The sequence below is a fragment of the Mirounga leonina genome, unplaced genomic scaffold (assembly GCF_011800145.1).
Source record: "Mirounga leonina isolate KUSES-001 unplaced genomic scaffold, KU_Mleo_1.0 Mir_54, whole genome shotgun sequence".
Classification (NCBI taxonomy): domain Eukaryota; kingdom Metazoa; phylum Chordata; class Mammalia; order Carnivora; family Phocidae; genus Mirounga; species Mirounga leonina.
The window spans coordinates 11,900,630-11,906,189 of record NW_023270812.1 but is presented as its reverse complement, the minus strand read 5'-3'; the positions used below and the strand labels follow the sequence as shown (position 1 = coordinate 11,906,189).

General features: G+C 48.0%; 1 pseudogene; it reads left to right on the top strand.

The window, feature by feature from the left end:
- Positions 1-757: 757 nt before the first annotated feature.
- LOC118001879 lies at positions 758-908 on the top strand (annotated as a pseudogene).
- Positions 909-5,560: the final 4,652 nt, after the last annotated feature.

The following is a 5,560-nucleotide window of genomic DNA, read 5'->3' as shown; positions in this document are numbered from 1 at the left end:
CTCGGGGGGCACGTGCCTGCTGAGAGCAGCCGGTCCGGTCCCGGGGTGGGTGCCCCTCCTCCCATGAGGTTGATGCCCCCGATGGAGTTTCCTCTAGACCCAGAAGGAGCATCTCACCAGAGCCTGCTACATAACCTACAGAGCCCTACACAAAATGAAAATGTGGAGCTCCTTGTTCAGAAATCATCAAAAGTGTCACTTCAGTGTCAGCTGAGTGTTAGACTAGACGTGGGTCCTGCCGAGTGTGTCCACACGCCTGTGAATCTAATGTGATGCCCCGAAAACCACAGTGGATCTTTCTCCCTCCTCCACACTCAAGGGTATGGGCCGAGGCACCCGCTCTTTCGGGCCTGGCAGATCAACGGCCGGGTGTGGGTGCCCCTCTCCTCTGCACACGTCCGAGCACCACCAGGCTCCACTGCTGTCTGTCTAGTAAGACCGGGCTGACAGGAGACCTGCCTGAATCGCCTGGAAGCTGTGTTCCCGGGGCCTGAGGAGGAACCGTTAGCCACCAGGCCGCCCCGGCCAACCCCTGCAGCTTGGTGAGAAGGGAGCAGAGAAGAGCGGGCCTCGGCTGCCAGAGCAGTCGGCCCGGTGTCCACACTCCACGGGGGCGGCCCCTGGGCCAGCCGGGACGGCAGTGGGTGCGCCGCCTGGAGCCCGGCTGGGGTGTCCACGTGGGGTCGGGGGAGGCGGACGGGCTGCTCCCACGATGAGCCATTTGGGGAGACAAAGCAGCACATTTGTCACAAGGCAGAGCTTTGCGCAGTGGCAGTATTGTAACCAATGAGGTTTATCCGAGGCGCGATTATTGCTAATTGTCACAAGGCAGAGCCTCCCACGCCTGGAACGGCCCCTGAGCCCTTCACTCTTCAGTGTGATTCAAAATCTGTCTAAAAATAACCATTAAAGAACTCTGCGGATGGGCCATGGTTCCTTGTTTCTCCAGGAATTGTGAAGGCCCTGAGACATCTTGACTTCAAACACAAGATGATGATTTTTACAAGCTTTGGGTAGAAAGTTTAAATTCAATTTTCAAAAAATACCAATAGTGGGAAGATGTTTTGCCTTTTAAAGCCCTAAGGGGAAAAAAATAAAGACCTAAGGAATTTTGGTCATGTAGACGATGGTGCTCAGTGAGTAAAGCTCAGGAGGCTCCTGATGTCTTCCAACAAGGAAAGGGCCATGCTCGTCACATCTCTGAAAACGTTTGGTTTTCCTTTTTTTAAAGATTTTTTTTTTTTTTTTTGCCAGAGAGAGAGACAGAGAGCGAGAGCGAGCAGGAGCAGGGTGGAGGGCAGACAAGAGGGAGGAGAAGACCTCCTGCTGAGCAGGGAGCCCAATGCGGGGCTCGATCCCAGGACCCTGGGACCATGACCTGAGCCGAAGCAGATGCTTAACAACTGAGCCACCCAGGTGCTCCTGTCTTCCTTTTTTTAATTATAACTTCTGTTTTTATAGTGTCCCCTAATTGTATCATAAGTATGCACTGCAGAAAATTTTAGAAAATACAGAAAGTGTAAAGCAGAGCTCGAAGCATCAGGATCGCCACGAGCCAGAACTCATGGCTTTGCGTTGCCGTGGCCTTGTCCTCTCCCAGGGGAGCGTGAGCTTGCGCTCTGTCTGTAGTTTCGTATCTTCGTGTCACAGAGGGACACAGAGTGTGGATACCCGGTGGCTGATGGCTGGACCTTTGTTCCAGGGGGGCCCTGAGCTCCACAGAATGATGGACATAGGGTGCTTCTTGGCCTCCTCTCCCTTCTCCCCAAATCCACGTTTTAAACTTTCAATTAAATACTTCAACCAAATACGGCAGCGACCCATCCGTTTCTGTTGAATTGATCAGAGCGTGTGGGGGCCGCAGAGATGTTGACTTGGCCTCAAGGGGCGTGAGGAAGCCAGGTCTCAGTGAAGTGAGCCACAGGGAGGTGGGGAGCTGGGTGAGCCAGAGGACCCCAGTTTCCAGCCCGTGCTATGAACTACCCGATCTTGGGCGTTCAGCCCAATCTCTCCCTCCACGTCCTACTCGTCTTGTTCTGGCCTCATCTGCTGTAATGTGTGTTTGCCATTGGGCTCCCCTACCCCTGCATCTTCTGTCCACAAAGGAAAGGCCCCGTCCCCCTCGTTCCTTTGTGCCCCTAGCCCAGGACGGGTAGCTGATGAGAAATAGCCTTCAGAAAGTGTTCCATCGATGAGTGACAGTAAATTAACCAGTGATATTTGTAAAAACTGATTTTTTACATGAGACAAACTGTTTCCTCCTCCCTTTATCTGCAGTAATTGGACAAGACACAGAGCTGGATTCTGCTGGAGTAACTCCCACGGACCTCAGGGTCAGGAAGGCATCTCACTACCTCTTTAGGAAGTGTCCACCATGGGCTGTGAGCCACACTGTGTTTTCAAATATGTCGATGGCGAAATGTGCATCAGACTGGAATGTGGGTTCTTCCTGGACTCTTCCCACACCTTGGGCTGGGCTGGCCCTAGGGAGAGACCTTTGTTGTGGGTGCTCAGCCGTCACTGAATGCATCCCAGGAGCTGAGCAGCAAGGCACCACAGATGTCCAAGTACAAAGGGGGGGATCCCTGCTCTCGCGAGGCTCTGTCTCCGGCGATACAAAATGGAAGCCACACAACTGTGAGCTCTGTGCTCGACCTCACTGGGGGGACTTCTGGGCGCTTTGCCCCAAGGAGGAGCCATTGACCCAGGCCTCTGGGCATGGCCTGGGTGACGAAAGGTATTCCCGCAGGGCAAACAAAATGCACGTCTGCACTCGGCCCACCTTTATGGTGTCGCCGCTATGCCTGGTGCCCGGGTCCTCCGTCGTGAGCCACTTTCCCTGTCCAGCTGAGGTTCCTGGGGAATTCTGCCCCCGTGAGATTCATCCCTGACACAGGCATGACTTGGTCGGCTCCCAGACTTCCTCAGAGGCTGGAGATGGCAGGAAGATCCCAGGACAACATCTGCAGTCTCTTGTTACAATGTCTAACCAACTCATGGGCTTGGCTCCACCTTTAACAGCTCCTTTGTCCCCACGTGGCTGTGTCTGGGAGCTCCTATTCTGAGACAGTCATGGGGAGATGATGAGCCAAAAGAGGTCCTGTGGAGGTGATCGTGAGGTGGCCGTTTATCAGTTAGAAGTACTGGGGTCCCTCCAGGGGACAAAATGAGGAGAAGCAGTGGTCCGCCAGCTGACCCATTCATAACCCGTGATGCCTGAAAACATAGATTTCCAGAAAGTACCAATGCTTTGTTTTATTTATGAGTACAGCTGCCTGCTTACCTTTTTAAGTGGTGAGTCCCTTGAAGGCAGGAGCAATTTTTTGTGATATATACCCAGTATCTGTTATAGGCATTCAATAATTTCTTTGTGCTAAAAAATGCACAATATAAAATTTACCATCTTAACTGTTTCTTTTTTTTTTTTTAAGATTTTATTTATTTATTTGAGAGAGAATGAGATCGAGAGAGAGAACATGAGGGGGGGAGGGTCACTGGGAGAAGCAGACTCCCTGCTGAGCAAGGAGCCCGATGCGGGACTCAATCCCGGGACTCCAGGATCATGACCTGAGCCGAAGGCAGTCGCTCAACCAACTGAGCCACCCAGGCGCCCCCATCTTAACTGTTTCTAATGTAGAGTTCAGTGAGGTACATTTACCTCATGATGCAACCAATCTCCAGACCTTTCTCATCTCGCAAAACCGAAACTCTGTCCCCATTGAACAATTCCCCATTACCCTCACCCCCCAGCCCCTGGCAACCGCCGTCCTACTTCCTGTTTCTGTAATTTGACTAACCTAGGTGCCTCACGGGAGTGGAATCATGTCGTATGTGTTTGGCATGCATGTGTGTGAACGGCTTAGTTCACTTAGCATAATGTTCTCAGTCTATCCGTGTTGTAACATATTGCAGAATTTCCTTCCTTTTAATATTCCTGAATAATTTTCCGTTGTATGAATAGACCACATTTGCTTATCAACTCTTCCATCAGTGGTCGCTTGGGTCGCTTCCGTGTTTTAGCTACTGGGAATAAAGCTTCTCTGAGCAGGTGTACTAATACCTTTCTGAGACCCTGCTTTCATTTATTTTGGGTACATACCTAGCAGTGAAATTGCTGGATCATGTGTTTAACTTTTCGAGAAGCTGCGTGCTGTTTCCCACAGCATCGGCACCCTTTTACATTCCTGACAGTAGTCACGAGGGTTCCAAATTCTCTGCATTCAACGACTCCTGTTGTCTTCTGGATGTTGGATAGGAATCATGCCAGCAGGGGAGAGGTGGTATCTCACTGCCGGTGTGTTTGCATGTCCCTGATGATGGGTGATATTGAGCATCTTTCATGTGTTTGTTGGCCACTTCTGTGTTTTCTTTGAGAAATGTCTATTTAGATCTTTTGTCCATTTTTAAATAAAGTTATTTGTTGTTTGTTGTTGTTGGGTTGTAGGTGCTTCTGGATGCTAACCCTTTATTAGATACACGATTGCAAGTGTTTGCTCCCATACTTCACATTCTTTCAATTTCTCTGTACTTTACTCTGTTGACAGTGTCCCATGAAGCACAGAGTCTTTAATTTTGATGAAATCCAACTTCACTATTTTTAACTTTTTTTGTCTGTGCTTTTGGTGTGAAATCCAGGAAATTCTCGCCAAATCCAATGTCTTTGGTCCATGTTTTCTTCTAAGAGTTTTATACTTCGGGGTCTTATTTTTAGGTCTTTGATCCATTTGAGTTAATTTTTGTATGTGGAATACTGTGGGGAACCGACTTCATTCCTGGGCACATGGCTGTTGGTTTTCCCGGAGCTCTCCCACTGAGCGGTCTTGGCGCCCTTGTCGAAGGTCGTGAGACCATATGTGCGAGGACTCTCTCTTTCTGCATCTCTCTGTGTTCTTGCCAGAGCCACACTGTTTTGATCACTGTAACTTTGTACTAAGTTCTGACATCAGGAAGTGTCAGTCCTCTGGTTTATTCTTCTTTTTCAGGATTGTTTTAGTTCTTTGGGGTTCCTTGAGACTCTACATGAATTTTAGGATGGATTTTTCTATTTTCACAAAAAATGCCATTGAGATTTTGGTCGAGATCGCATGAAATCTGTAGGTTGCGTTGGGTAGTATTGACATTTTAACAATGTCAGTTTTTCAGATCCATAAACACAGATGCCTTTTTCTGTCATTTAGGTTCTATTTTTGCTTTCTTTGAGCAACATTTTGCAGTTTACAGTGTCTAAGTCTTTTGTCTCTTTGGCTAAGTTTATTCTTAGGTAGTTTATTCCTTTTTGATGATATTGTAAATGGATGTTTTTATTTATTTCTTTTTTGAACTATTCATTGTTAGTATGGAAACACAACTGATGTTTGTGTGTTGACTTCATATACTGCAACTTTGCTAAATACATTAATTAGTTTTGACTTCTTGTGGGACAGGCATTCGATAATTTTCAAACAACATAATACTTGCTGTGGTCTTATTGGAAATAATAGGAGATAATATGTATCAAACACTTATTATATGCCAAGCTCTTTTATAGCATGTCTAGCCTGATACTATATAAAAAAAAACT